The sequence below is a fragment of the Varroa jacobsoni genome, unplaced genomic scaffold (genome assembly GCF_002532875.2).
Source record: "Varroa jacobsoni isolate VJ856 unplaced genomic scaffold, vjacob_1.0 scaffold_1424, whole genome shotgun sequence".
NCBI lineage: Eukaryota > Metazoa > Arthropoda > Arachnida > Mesostigmata > Varroidae > Varroa > Varroa jacobsoni.
Genome location: NW_019214326.1, coordinates 248,154 through 263,758, shown reverse-complemented (window position 1 = coordinate 263,758; position 15,605 = coordinate 248,154). Strand labels below are relative to the sequence as shown.

General features: G+C 41.1%; 1 long non-coding RNA gene across 2 annotated transcripts; it reads right to left on the bottom strand.

Annotated features, from left to right (window-relative positions):
* Window positions 1-13,193: 13,193 nt before the first annotated feature.
* LOC147752190 (uncharacterized) lies at window positions 13,194-15,523 on the bottom strand. Of its 2 annotated transcripts, XR_015314729.1 has the most exons (3): window positions 15,446-15,501; window positions 15,232-15,306; window positions 13,194-13,502 (listed from the first exon to the last, which is right to left on the bottom strand). It is a non-coding gene; the product is annotated as an uncharacterized LOC147752190 (long non-coding RNA). The 2 variants fall into 2 exon arrangements; XR_015314728.1 differs by having other exon boundaries at window positions 15,232-15,523.
* Window positions 15,524-15,605: the final 82 nt, after the last annotated feature.

Here is a 15,605-nt window from a genome sequence, read left to right as displayed (position 1 = left end):
CCGCGTAATGTTTCCTGTATCATTTCGTCGCGGAAAGACAGTGCCGTGCCGCGGTTACGAGAGAATCATGTAATTACCCTTACTCTGTGTTTGAATATACGAGATAATCAGTATTATGAGGAGAATTTTATCGCAGATACATTTACCTACATTTGCCAAACTGATTCGGCAGACAGAATGGGCTAGAGAAGTTTGAGGAGCCGAGGAGCGGCCGCTACGTTTAGGCGAAAAAGAACTTAAAGTTCCTCAGACGAATGCATTAACGCCAACAGCTTTCTCATGCGAACACGTAGAATAGCTTCAATTGCAGGAATTAGATTTGAGCCATCGTAAATAGCATGGTTCAATTATATGTAGTACTCGGCATCTTCTTCGTTGGCATTAAGAGTGTCGCTTGTGACCTTGCATTAACGTAGCATTGAACGTTACAATATATTGGCTAAACGAGCTTATCCATGGCAAAATGACAGAAACTGGGAGAAAAAATATGGAATATGATCATTTTATAGTCCGATAGACGTTTCGTTCAGATCAAGGCGTGCACGAAAGCTAGTTATCTTCCCCGGACCCGACTCGTCTCAGAATCAGCGTTGAAGGCAACTGCTACGAAGTCTCCGTGTCGAAATTACATTTTTAAGGGTTTTTTTTTCCAGACAAAACTGAATTAACCGTATACGTTTTACGAAATGACATCTTTAATTGCTGGTCGATTATTTCGATACGCATATTTATATCTGCCGATACTTGCTGAGCAAACAGATATGCGCTAGACCGCCTTTAGTTCCATTGTGTGTGACAATTTGTCGCTTTGCCCGTTATAAACATACAGCGGGCGCAGGCTGGCTCGTAGAGGTTTGCCAAATAACCGTGCGCAAAAATCAACGGATTTATTAGTTGATTTTTGAGCAGAATGATAGTAACCGTCTAAATTGTACTGCACTACAAAAAATCGAATTTATGCACTGCTCTCAAACGCTTTTTTCGCCTAAGGCTTATCGTGCCGCTAGCGTGTGCAGAGCTGCATGACGGGGCAGATATAGCATATGCCTATCGAAAGCAGCTACGCTTTTCACCTGTATCTGTTCCTTTCAGAAGTACAACAATGCTGCCAGCAATTTAACGATGAGCATTTGAATACATCGACTAAGCTATCTCCTAATAAAGTCTATCGGCTGAACTGTAACGGCCCATATAAGCTATCTAGATGGACTGATTCAACTCGTCTCAGACTATTAAACTTGAAGGTGTTAGTCAATTAATGCCAAAATGAGAGTCGTGTACACTTTCTGGCATATATACCTTGACTCGACGACACTGATCGCTAAGGCTTCGTAACAGGAGGCGGTTTTTACTCGCGTGTTATCAGACAGCCACAGGATCCCATTCACATTAAACTTCATACGGTTTAACCGGAATAATATACACTGAAATAACGAATAGTTAGTGTCAATCTGAAAGAAGCCACTAAACAATTTGGGCCGAATGAAACTCCCGCATAGATTACCTATCACACGCGGAAGATCATAATCCGTCTTGAATCAAGCCGTTTTTACATGTTAAATTTTAACTTGTTTACTACAATGTGAAGAGTTGTTTGTTACAGAGTTTGAAGTTATTAATTTTACGACAATTTCACCGATGCCTACCATCTGAGCCAGGTCCGGCTCGTGAGAATATGACCAAAAGATCTCGTAACATATTAGCAATAACAAGCAGTCTAGTTTCTATTTGCGTTGATTTGGAAAGCGGTTACGCTATTTTCAGAGCCTCATCATGTTGTTTGTAAACCCGTTCTGTCCGAGCCTGAGCTTATGTCCGGCCTACTAGCGTGCGCCTCAAGACACCACAACGCAAGACAAGCGACTACTCCGTTGCGAAAATAGCGTATTTTAGCTAGCGGCACATACGACCATACCTAGACCCCTGAAGGGTTGTATGGATGCACACGACGCCAAAGGGATAGGGCGAGATAACGAACTTGAAAGGACGGAGCAGCGAGCTCTGTTAGAGCATTTAGGTGTAGCTGTCTATGTATTCGATCGCAAGGAGACCCAGCCAGCTCAGTTGGGTCGGTGATCAGGTATATCGGTCAGTTTTTGGTACAGCATCGTTGTTCGTTTCGCTGAACGAAGAAAGGCCTTCAGTTCACAGTTTCACAAATGATGCAATCCGCATATTGCTACATATATATCAATATATATACACGGACATAGCCTGCCAGTACTGGATTTTGTACGGGTGACACGTCCGAGAGACATCAAAGAATACGAAAAATTGGGAGAGGACGCTAGCCAAGTTTCTGCTTCGGGTTTCGCCACCGATACTACTACAAAACCCGTATAAGTAAAGAGACCTATTGTAAGCGTTTTCTTTCGATATTTTTAGGTTTAAGTTGAAAAAGAAAATGGCAGATGCAATTTGTATATCACTGAATATAGTATAATATTCAATATCTTACCCTAGTATCAATTTTTAGCTAGTTTTGTTTCTGAGAATAAGATCTGGGATTACAGTCACAAAAAAAAACACCACACTAACCCGTATCGGAATTTCACTTTTCTAATAACGTCCTTGGTCTCGTATTTGAATCCATACGTGAGGTTACTAAGATATAATTACCACTCCTCTCTTCCAAAGCAGAAGTCTGCTCGGAGCTGAAAACGTTGAAATTTTTATAATGTATCCCTTCCGAAATGGCACAGGATGCTAGATGTTCATCATATCCTAGCTTTAAACAAATCCCTAGAAGAAATGTAATACCGCTTAGTCATCCGTGGGCATGTCTAGTCAGCAATGGGGCTACGCTTAACGCCAGTATTGTCTTTAGAGCGTAGTAAAATATCCTCGGTAGCGATACGTTTATGATTCTCATTGGATGAGTCACTAAGCAATACTATTACTGGCAAAAACGCGAGATAGTTATAACTCAGGTTGTGATAAAAAAGTAAACGGCTAAGGCAATTTTTCCGATAGTCACTTGTATTTGAGTTAAAAAAAGTTGAACTCTATGTTAGATTATTTTTAGCGTTGTTTTTTGATATCGTAAACAATAAGCGAGTCGGCCCTAGCAGTCGCTCCTGGCGACGGTCATTTCGCGCTCAGTACGCACGTGCTCTGTTTAAACGGTTGGCCCGCTGTCGGTTAGGGGGGTATTTGGGCCGCTGCTTGCAATGTTGACCAAGTCAGCTGTTGCGACTCTACATTATCAAGAATAACAGATAAGCTCGTTTCGGCTCACGTTAGATGAACTCATTAAAGGCAAGAAACAACGAATGAGTCAGGAGAACCGCTGAAGAGCGCTCTCGTACCTTCGTAGTGAACAATGTCATTAGTGAAAGTGGACTTTTCAGATAGAACAATTCGTCGACCCTTCCTTACGTCAATGTCCTTTAGGTCGAAACGTGGCAGCGTCTATTACGGTACTTCTAGTTGATATAGCTCATTGAGATAGTAAGCCTCGGACACTAGGTAGAGTGACTATGTCTTATCATCACGGGACCGGCCCGTGTACTTTCACAGTTAATTATACCAGCGCAAACACTACTTGTATTTGAATTGATAGTTTTGCGAGCGAAATGTCGCTATATTAATGAGTATATGAGTTTCTGATACTATTATTGCCAATGGAAGCGAGCGGATTGTCTATTCTCACAGCAGGGACGACAGTTCACAAGACTACCTGAGACTAGGGCCTGAATTTTCCAGCGTCGATGGTTCATGCGGTTACGCGACTAAGTACCGTTAGGCTTGTTTAGTGTCGGAGTGATGAAGATACAGCATTGTCAACATTATAATATAATGTCCGAAGGTCAAACTACTCTTGATTGTTATGTCTACGTAAAAAAATAAATAGTAATTCCATAGTAATTCATTGGTATCGAAATGTCGGAATACGCATTGGTGAACGACGGACCTCATGGATTATTTGGCGGAAACTAACAGTAAAAAATTACGCAAGCAAAGAACAAAATCAATTTTTTATTAGATAACTCAAATCAACGTTTTGGCTACCTGTAAATAACCCTTTCGGTTTGACGCTTCGGCGAAATGTTTCAGTTACCGTCTGCATAGGCGTACACGAACAATAGAAAAAAATGTGGCTTTGCCATCCTAGTCGCTCTCCGACAAACGATTCATATTGGCTGCCTGCCTGCCTGCCTGTCACAGTGTGAGCCGCCCATAGGTAGACAAGCAACACGGTTTCACGCACAGCACGATCGGATAGCGCTCTCTGTTTCTATATTATAGTGTTACGATGTGTGCTTTCTATATAACAGTACTGCTCGGCTATGGTCACCGTTAATCGCGAGACGTTTGTCTCGCGATTAACAGGGGGCCAGCATTAAAGAAAACGTTTTCCAAGCTAAGCTCACCGAGTCGTCTGACTGACTGCGTTTTCGTATGAAATGACGAAATCAATTGCATGAGCTGATTTCTAAAGACAATGTCACGCCATACGATATTTTTCAGCTTAAAGTCCTAAACCGAAACAGTAACGATGTTTATAGGGCGTGCCCTTTGGTTTTATGTTGGATTGGCAAATTCAACTGGTGACACATAAGCAGCACTTTATTGATATCAAAGGATTTTTGGCCGACATTTAACCCGATCTCAAGAACAGCGTTACTGTACGCGTTTGTAGCAACCATTTAACGCCTAATTTTATAATAGAAGCAACTAATTTTCGCTGAATATATTATAAAATTACTAATAATAACATGTCGGAAAGCCTAACTGACGCTACAAATGCCGAATTCATTTATCATCCATATACACATAAACTGTAAAACGCGTGCTACATTGAAACAACGCTGTTATTTTAAGTTGACAGACACTTCTATTAAATACATACGCATACGGAAATTCTGCCTGTGTCTGAATCGTTCAACGTGTCTGATCTTAACAGGTAACCGTCGTAGATTTTATTAGGGCACCATCAACAGAGCACTGGAAACGCCTGATACATAAGAATATAGGGAATTTATGTGAGAAGGGGATTTTTTCCACAGAGAACTTGCTCTACCGAGTTCCAAACGGATTCATCTAGAATAATTGTGTAAAAGTAAACTTATAAAACGTGAATTTAATAAGCAAAACACCAACATCCACGGCCCCGAAAATCCACTCTCCACATCCAGCGAAATACGACCCTATTGGCTTGAAAATATACGCCCTGTAACAAATCCACGTCGACGTGAGTAGCAGGAACAGATTATGAGGGAAACGTCAGTAGGGCAAAGCACATCCATATGTCGCTAGATTTATCTTCACAGAAACAGTCTAACGCAAATACGAGGTGGCATCCTATTGAAACTCACTTGATAAAAAGTTCTTTTAAATTGTAGACAAATGCGATAGATCTAGAGTTAGTATATGAACCGGGTGTTTAATTGCTCTTTCAACAATCTACTACCATTAAACCAATCAGACTCAACCACAGAGTACTCATACTGGCGGGAAGGAAACGCTGCCAGATTTAAGTGACGTACAGAAGAGGAATTAGTCGATGCGACGCATGTAGACCACTGTGTGAAATATAGCAAACGTGAAAAAGATTAGAAGCAAGCAGGAAGAGCTCTTTATACCCTCGCAATATGCTACGTTTGAGACGCCGCACGACCGGAGCAAATGAACCGAAGCTTGAAAGCTTACTTTGCATTTTACGTGACAGCTATAAATTTGCTAACTCCGAAGTACGTCACATTGGCTAAATTAAAAACTATACTTAACTGAAAACATTGTGTGACTTTTACAGAGCGCTTTAAGTCGCAAGTCGGCGCTACAAAAGGCGGGATCCATACGCAAGATCTCTGCAGAGATAAAGCAGTGTCTTCCTGGCAGTGATGTTTGATACTAACTAAGAACGTGTTCAACAGCCTACCAAAGAGAACGATACTTAGCTAGCGGAGGACGGAAAATGCCTCGAAATTATCTTACAGGAATACCCTTCTTATGGCTGCAGAAGTATCTCAGAGTTCAATATCTAATCCCGTGTTGTGAAATCTTATTTGCTACGACGTTCTTCGCTTAGAGGCTTTATCTTCGGCATTAAACCTGTACTGCAGCCCGACGATCTAATAGTTTCTGGGTGAATACGAGAGTCAGACAAGCTGGACCCTAGCGCGAACGACACATTGCTCGAGCTCCCCCTATGGCGTTCAATCGGCTGATTTTTATAGCAAAGTTCTGCCGGATTATTTCTTTTGTGTTGCATGGTGGTTCTTCTTATAGAGATCAAGCAATGAGAGACATTTCCCGTGACGCGCTAGCAACCAATAGAGACATCGGTCTAAATTAAGAAATCGATGCCGGACACCCCAGAGAAGGAAAACGGAGATCCATACCGCACGGCGCTCCTAACGCTAACGCTGAAAATACATCCCTGTAATTATTAATGGTTAGATCAGGCGAGCGAAAAATTCACCTGCTTTTTATTCTACTCAGTTTCTCCCAGGGAACGGGAACTTCCTATTCTACTTCCACCGGATGGACAGGGCACTTTCAGACTCGTAACCCTTTGCGACTCAAGTTGGTCGGACTACAAGGTGCATAACCTAGCACAGCGCGCCGTTTGCAGTACGGTATGAGAGGAACTCGCCGACTTCCAACTTAAGATAGCATTAGCAGCAGTAAATAAGGGTATCGTGAAGTAAAAGTCCGGAAAGCAATGGAAGCAAGGCAAGAAGCTGGCTGCACGTATTCTCAGCGAGAAGAATTGGCCCAGGAAAAAGCGTTCGGCTAGATTCAGTGACGAAGAAAAGGAAGTTGACAGATTAGATTTACAAAGCGAGCAGAGGGGCAGCTCTGCCAAGAACCTAACTGGATATCGAACTCAACTACAGTGACCCCGACCTGTTGAACTGGTGGTGTCTGTCATTTTCTCCGTTTTTTTTTAGTCTGTAGTACTATTGAAAGAAAGTCCAAGCTGGCATCAAACGAAACAAAAAAGGTAATTAAAATTTACAGCTACTGTTTCAACAGAAGTAGATATAGCCGTCAGGGCTGGGCCCCACACTGACCTACCGCAAATTTCTGTGCTTTCCGATCGGACGAAAATAGCATTACTAAAATCGTTGCACGAAAAAGTGGCAGGCAGGTAGTCTGATCGTGCATGCCTACAGTAGAGCTGTGGCTATCTCTTACTCTTTAGTTTGCTTGATTCGGAGCTGTAGATGAAGGGCTAAATGTTAACAAATATGCACACTTAGAACGAAAATTTCCAGCAAATTATATGTTTTAATTCTGGAAAACCTGAACTGTGATGCGAGACGTTCCATGTATGCGCCAGAACGCGCAGTTTGAATGGAGGTAGGGCCCTTGAAGCGTCACGACATATAATGTCCTGTACAAGAGTGGCGGCAGTTCGCAAACCAAAACGCAAGTCCTTTGTTCGAACCAATCAAAGGCATTCTCGGTGTGTAGAGATAACCGCTCGAACCTACCGTTACGCTCAATTCTGTATTATACTTCGAGATGTTTAGGTGCCTTGGAGACCCCCACTTGTAGCAGCTTAAATTTTAAGTGGCGACCAACCTCTAAAAAAACTTAGGTTTTTCGTACGTGTGGTCATGATCAGAATTGCTAGGCAGACCCCCAAAAGAATGTAGCTAAGAAAAATTCATAAATAGTGTTCCCCAATTTTGAATGGTGGCCTCTTTTCTCACGAAAATTTATGTTGCGAACTTAGAAGTGCTTAAAACTTAAATGATTTGGTATAAGCTATTTCCGCACAATATGCACAACAAGTGACCCGCAACGCTAACGCTGCAATGTATAAAATGGAGAAATGCTCTCAAGGGGAAATTCATGGTTCTGTAAGGACCAATGGAAAGTTGTAGGGAGTTTTTCGTTCAACTATTATCTACTCACTAACATATGATCACCGAAAGCGCTAATGTAAATAAAACGTTCCGGCGTAAGATTTCCGCTTGAAAAAAATATATCGCTATATTTGGGTATGCTTGCGTTTGTAAACTTGCCTGACCCTGATAAATCTGCAACTTTGCACATAACCGTAGTTATTTTAACTATGAATGGAGTAAACACGCTGCCCGTCATAGCTGCGTCGTGTCTACAACTGAAAATGGTAAAATGATTCACACGAAGTGTATGTGCCATAATTGACACCTCATAAATGATGACCTGTGCAAGCGGACGCCATCTTTTTACATCTTCACTTCAGTACAGTACAGTGCAGTGGGAACTGTGAGACCAATGTCGCCGTGGTTGACACCCAATTATTTGTGGCTTGAATCTGTAGCTAAAGCTTAAAAAAAAATTAGTGAATGCACTAGTCCTTTTTATCATGATTTTTATTGCCTTAATAATTTTCTAGATTTTTCATTGGTAGCAGCATATTACGGTTCAGGTCTACATTAAGGTTTCCTCTTGAAACAGTAAATGAGCCAAGTTCTTACTTTAGGTCTTAATATATACACGCTGTAATATATTTAAGGGGTGTGTGGGTTTACTCAAGCGCCATCGGAGGAGTTCAAATCGGTATAAGCGTACACTAGATATGCCTGCGTGTTCAGTTGCGTTGCATTCCGTTCGTTCATCTTTCCAATCCTGGTCGAAAAAAACAAATTTGCTAAAGGATTCCACCATATCGTACGGTCGCCAGCGTACCTATACAGCATCCAATCTAACGGCCGTTTATCGTTTAAAATTCGCACAAAAAATAATTTCTTCAAAAATGAAGGCAAATTAGAAATTAGTGCGGAAGGCCAAAGATCTATTATAGTAAAATTAATATTTTATACCACAGTCACTTTCAATTACGGCCGACTTTACCTGACCTCGCCAAGCAAAGGAGACAGGAAATTTTCAGCGTATGAGAGACGGGACCTAACGATAATACTCCCGTCAGTTGAGACCGGAATGTGATCTTGACCATTCGTAATACTATATCATAATGTCATTTAAACAATTGAACCTATTTACCGTTCTACAAACAGGGTAGAGAATTATACTTTGAAATGAGTAGGCTTACTAGGGAAGAAAAAATAGGCTTACGCTTTGAAAAAAATAGGCCACAGTTGAGGCAGATGTGATAACTGATATTTATATTAAAAAAATATAAGTAATGTTTATTCGAATGTATTTATTATTCTACCATGACGACGCGATGTCACACGCTGTTTTTCGCTCATTTTCGTACAAACATTTTTAAGCAGCCACCTGATGGCGCGACGTTTCCAGCTGTTACTGGCCTGTAAACATGGTTGGTTTATATCGATATTGTTCTACCTCGTCAAGGACTAATACAAATATTATCTTTGCATTCAACGAGCAATGGAAACTAATTTTGAAAGTAAGAAGCTAAACGATACGTAAATATACGCATGATACTGATACGTAAACAACATATTTATCTACTGGTTGGCACCCCAAATACAGTGTTTTCATTGCCGATTTTTTCGCTTCATTCTATCGTTTATAGATATGCTTGCCTGAAATTTTTCGTTGTTATTTTCCCTATAATAGCTTTTCTAGCGTAAGTTGATACTGAAACAGAACTGGCAAGTAGAAACGAATTTCTTAAGATCGACTCGCTACTTGCAGAACGCGTCCGCTCTTCAGACCAGTGATTAGCAAAACCTAAAGCAGATCTAAAGAGACGGAAGAAATCCATCTACAGTAGTCTAATATATTTCAAAATCTAGGACATACTTTAATCCAGATATCTCCCAATGGCCTTAAAATCGTATGATGACATTTAAGAAATGCTGAATTTTAACTATGATTGCTTCATGGTCTATGGAAAGATACTTCTGTTCTTTTATTGGGACTACTATAATTGTGATACTATAATCATACCGCGGCCGTCGTCTGCAGCTCTCCAATGTCTTTGATTCACGAATGTTCCTTTTTCTTTTAGTTGCCGCGAACGAAGCGTTTAAGCGTTGGCCTTACCTAATTTGTCGTTCCCATTGTATTTGATTCCGAAGACCTAACGTAGCACTTTCGAGTTTATATCCTTCTGGTCGTAGCAGTAATAGAAAACGAACGTTTTCACCTTTGTAATGTTTGCCGCCGTACTAAGTTTCGCCGACCACAACAGTTCCCTCAGCCGAACACGATACTCCGCATCTCCAAAATGTCGTCTATCTTACGTGTTGTTTCTGCTACCGACCATGGACGCTGCTATTTATTACACAGGACCATCGCCCTGCCCTAACTAGGCCAAGGTTACTTAAAATAGCTTATACAAACAGCGTTTCGTTTGGCAGGACACGCTCTGCTTCCGACATTGACACTGTCTAATGATAGGGAAAGCCCTTTGCTAACTACACAATGCACAAATCTATCGGCATGAAGTAAAAGACTGCTTCTGTCACCCTTAAGATTTGACTTAGGATTTGTGTCAATCGTCGAGACTGTTTTCGTCTGATGAGCCTAGTGCTCGAGAGTTTATCGGTTGGACGAGCTAGAGAAAGGTTCATGGTTACGCGTACCTGCTCTACCATGTGATACTTTTAAAGCCGATGTATGAGATTTGCTTCACTGAAGCGCGTTTTCTTCTTCTCGTATGCATGTAATCTTATGGTGAGCTCGCGTTGTAAATCCTACTTCATAAAAATCAATCGATTATCATTTATACTTTTCAAGACTGGCTCTAATGAAGTCCATTCACCAGGCGTTAAACTAACGTCAGACACTGACCGGTCAGTTTCATGTCTCACTGAACCAAGCGTTGAGCAGCTCGATCTACTCTTCCAAATGATTTAAAGACACTGCCCTCAACGACAGTCGTGTTCACTTCGGTGAATGATGGCTCTTCATTCGCTGTCGGTAGGGCGGAACTCGTACATTTCACCATCGAGAACTGAGATTGCGTACACACACATGCAGTACTTCACGGTCGGAATGCAGTCTGCCCTTCCGGTGGAGCCACTTTCACGCTATTACTAATGACAATGTCTGAATTCGTCTGTAGTTTTTTTATAGGCGTATTTAAGCAAAAATGAGTAAAAAAACGAAGTATGCTGAGAGTGTCACCCGCGACCCACAACGAAAGGAAAAATTCGGTCATACCGGGAAGCGAGCTCTCGTATAATTTCTGCAAGAATCAAGATTAGACAGAAAAAAAGGCTAACATTTCCAAAGGGCGCTGTCATATGGTGACAAGCTGGAGGCGAATGATGAGCGAGCATAAATTAGTGGGATGACAGTAAAGTCCTGGTGGAGCTGGTAGTTAACGCCTGAGGACCTGAATGTTACCATGTCATTTGCGATTGAGATATGCCCACGCATCTTACGTACGCACTGGTACCTCTGTGCATAAATGACGATCTGCCTTTATGTTTCATTTGCAAAGGCTGTCATTTAGAGGGCGCTCTAGTAGCTTACCTTTTACAAAAACAGGTTAAAGGTGGTATTTTTTACAGGGCATTATCCGATCACAGAACGAGTATGCTCTTACGTTGGACCAATACAAAATAGTGAACCGATTTGAAAATTTTGCTCAGAATTCCCTGTATATATATGTATATATTTTTACCATAAAAGAAAGTGTTCTTCGGCGGCTGCGAAGCAAAGATCCAGCCTCAGAACAATGTAATATAATTCTCCATACACTTTTCAGGAGCCGTCCGGCAAAGCGGTAATTACCCACATCATTTCTATCTGGCCATCCATTCTCGGTTTGAAGATAATCAACTCTCTGTTGAGAAAAATCCAGTACCTATTGGCTAGCTTATGCCCATTAGGCTTCTTAAGAACTTATCAGGAACTTAGTGAGGGCAAATTAGCGAGGAGATTTGTGCGTATTGGTTAGTGCAAGGGATCGTGCGCACCATTGTCTGGTATTACATTTATCTGCTGCTATTGTTACAGATAGTTGGCACCGAGAAAAATGTAAAAATTAGTTGATTATTATCAAGATAAATTTATTATGCTTTTTGAATTGGGTGCTGCCTTACTAAGCATTGATTCAAACGATTCGTTCCCAGCACAAATCGAACCGTGTCTATGCTCAATTTTTAATCCAAACTACGCCACATTCCCTCTGTATTTCAGAAACAGACATATCATAACTACGCCTTTAACCTACACTCAGTGTTAACTTAAAACTGAATAGGTATAGAGTTCAGGCTTACTCAGCTTTAAATATGAGGTCAATTCTCCGTGCCTGTTGACTGCAGCGGAAGGCACCGCTCGGATTATTGTCTCGGACTTTGAAGTCAGCTACGAAATAACTGCTTAGTAGTGATACTAGCGGAGACAAAAAGACGACTCCTCTGTACTGAATGGAAGGAGATTTCGATTATGTGGAAGTACCAGCTTGATGCTTTCCGCTATGATAAAGAAATTCAGAATTGCGGCGTGTCGCACATAAGTAGAAACAAAAATGCTGACTTTCTGCAACCTGTTATTTTACCTAACGAGAAGTGCTTTTGTTGTCGTCTTTTGAATTCATACTATCTCTTATTATAACGCTGCAGGCCCCCTCTCGAGACACCTCATACGTTCTAATTTTCTCAAAAGAAGTATTGTTACATCTGAAAATTCGTAAATAATTAATATATGAACGAGCCTATTGACAACCACCTGTATTCGGATACATTTACTTTGTTGAACGAGGCGCGCCATTTTCCACTTCGCTGTCGTGAGTAGGTTTTCGTCGCTGAAGTCCTATAGCGAAATTAAATTCTTCGGTACTAATTTAGTTTCTCGCGGTCGACGACGAATGTATCGATTATCTCATCAATAACGTCGTAGTTAACGAAGAGACGACTGAAAAAAGATTTCTAGCAGGTAGTGTTTCTTCTGAATTTCGATCTTAAAGCATATTGGTAATACGTGATGCATGTCCCATATTCGCGGCGATTGTAGAGCAGACAAGAGTACCCGTTAATAAGGTGTCTTCAACGCGAATGTTTCGTGTAAATTGCCGTAGCGTTTCAATAGCGACTTTCAGAGTCGGTAAGTCTTTGAGGGCACAACGTAAACCCATAATACTCAGGTTTACACAGTTTTGTCTGGTTGTTTGTAGCAGCTCTTAAATAAACGGCAATAGACTGAACTTGACTTGATTTCATTTGTTTGATATTCAAACAAGCACACTGATTACGAGAGAATAACCCTTCACAGAATGGAGGGGTATTTGTAAAAGCGTCGAGGTGTTGCTCTGTATTGTCTCAGAATATTAACACTATGTTATGTAATAAATATAAATGAAAATGCTGATAAACTGCCATCTACGATTTATTAGCCAAAAGTAAATTGCTTTTTGCTCGTGACCCTGTAATGTGTTCGGGTGTTGGAAACAGAAACGGTTTTCAGACTGATGATTCAATAATAATATCCACTAGAAGGAAACCATATATATTTATGATGAGCTCGTTCACCAGCTGAACTTCCTGTTTTTGAACCTTACTTCGGATCGATGGAAAGTGGCTCACGCTGAGTGCCCCTTCCGGAAGGGGCCCTACGTATTCAGTGGCATAAACTTCGAGAGTTGATCAAAGCAAATGACCCCAAAAGCCGTTCGCTTACTCCTAGAAAAAGTAACAATCTAAATTATCTACTGTTAAACCATTTGATAAGACATGATAGACAGGGTTCTTGGGGTTTATTGATATTTTTGTCAATTCCAAAAGAGACGACTTTTTGATTTAACTGCTGACAGTCACAAGAGGAGCCAGAAAATCATTGGCATCTTAATCCTTTCCTTTTCATAACGCCTGCGGAATCTGTACGGAAGCGCTGTCATATGTATTAAGTATATCAACGAGGACTTTTATCTAAATGACTGCCTGCGCCGTGGCACAGGCTTCAGTAGCTTGCGTACTTACGAAAGATGTGCCAAACAGTGCAATCAGAAACACCAACAACATATCAATATTTGTAGTGATACAGTGTATTATGGGTACAGATAAGCAAGAACACATTATCAAACTACTCGCCAACCTCAAAACAGCAGGGTTTCAAGACTGGGTTGCACGACCCGACGGAGCTTTCACTCCAAAGACTCGCAGGAGATAAACACGCGAGGATTGCAAGATTCGGGGCATCGACAATTCGAGAGCTAACAAAATCTTACAAAAGGAGTCGGAGGGGGGACGCTGTCAGCATTGAGATTATACTGCTGTCTAGCGTGACCTCGTTAATACGAAGTTAATTAGTTCATTAGAATTAAGCGGGTGCATAGTTAGGTAGAACAGAAGTGTCAGAGTGATCGATAGATTCATCTGGCGTACTGTAAAAAGTCAATAGACTGGCCTTAGAATGCTCTAGGAACGGTCAATAGGAGCTGTCAATACAACACCCATTTCCAAAAAGTTCTAAAAAGGTCTATTCTATTAACAGCCCTAATGGCCGCAAATTTCCAAAAAGCAGCGGATATTTGGCAATAAAACCCATAACGTAAAGGAAACGCAGTTTGTTTGTATATAAAATAGCTTCTTTTACTCTAATGAATTGTTTATATATATATATATATATATATATATATATATATATGGCTATAGCAGAAGTTTTCGAAAGAACTCTAGAGCCAAAAACTTCAAGGCCGAAGGATATATATGTATAAACGTAATGAAACACTATTGTGTTGTATTCTATTCAAACAGATAGGCTCAGGATTATTTCAGAACTAAGTCTCCAGACAAAATGATTTGTTAGTATGTCGTCTCTCAGTTCCCTTAGCAACCATCCAGCCTATTGCATCGCAAGGCATGTTACACCCCTTGGTCTGATTAAGAGTTTGAATAAAGCTAGGGGGTTAAGGGGGAGTATGGAACAACAGTCAGGTCGCATTATTGACAGTCATGGTATGCATATATAATAAATACGCGGTCACTCATACCAAAATCTTGCAATCAGTTTCCTTGAGTATTCTGCTTTTGCAGGTAAACGCATTATGATGGGCACCACCACATTAAAGTCAAAAACCACCAAAACAACTACTTCTAAACTACAATTGGCTATTACAATTACAGCCGTATATGCATGGCTGGGCCATGCACTGCAGGGTACCTTCTTTTCTAAGGGCACTTCTTAAGATGATCTCTTTAAGCATGTTATCCAGATCATCTGGAGGTCTAGACGTGTTCGCTGAATAATGCTTTCGTTGTCGAACATCTTAGCACGCAAAAAAAAAGCTACTTCCCTCTATATCTGGGTATCTGGTCGGACATTGTGCGTACGCGCCTTCGCAATCCGCGTGCACACATTTAATCCGGTGAAAATGTTGCTAGCCGTTGCAGTCGTTCGATTCGTACTCACGTTCGTTCTTAATGATCAATTCTCAGCGGCCGCGGTGTAACACCTCGTCAGTTGAAGCAAGTCCTTAGTAAATACCTGAAACATGCACATCCGTGCATTTGTGGTCTCTGCAGTATTGTTATCTGTCCCGTTTGGTCAGCCCGAGTTATCTTTCGATGTATAAATCCTTTTCCCTGTGCATATCTTCTACACTAGAGCTGTGTCATAGCCTCACCTCCATTTCCAGATGTTAAGCATCTCTTTTCCGAGCAAACACGTTCTACACGTTAATCAGATTGAAGCCAGATTAACTCTGAAAGTCTAGTGCGAAAAACAGTAGGAATCATACGCTGGATCTGTTATTCGAGCGACACGCTTAACATTTACGTTAACAA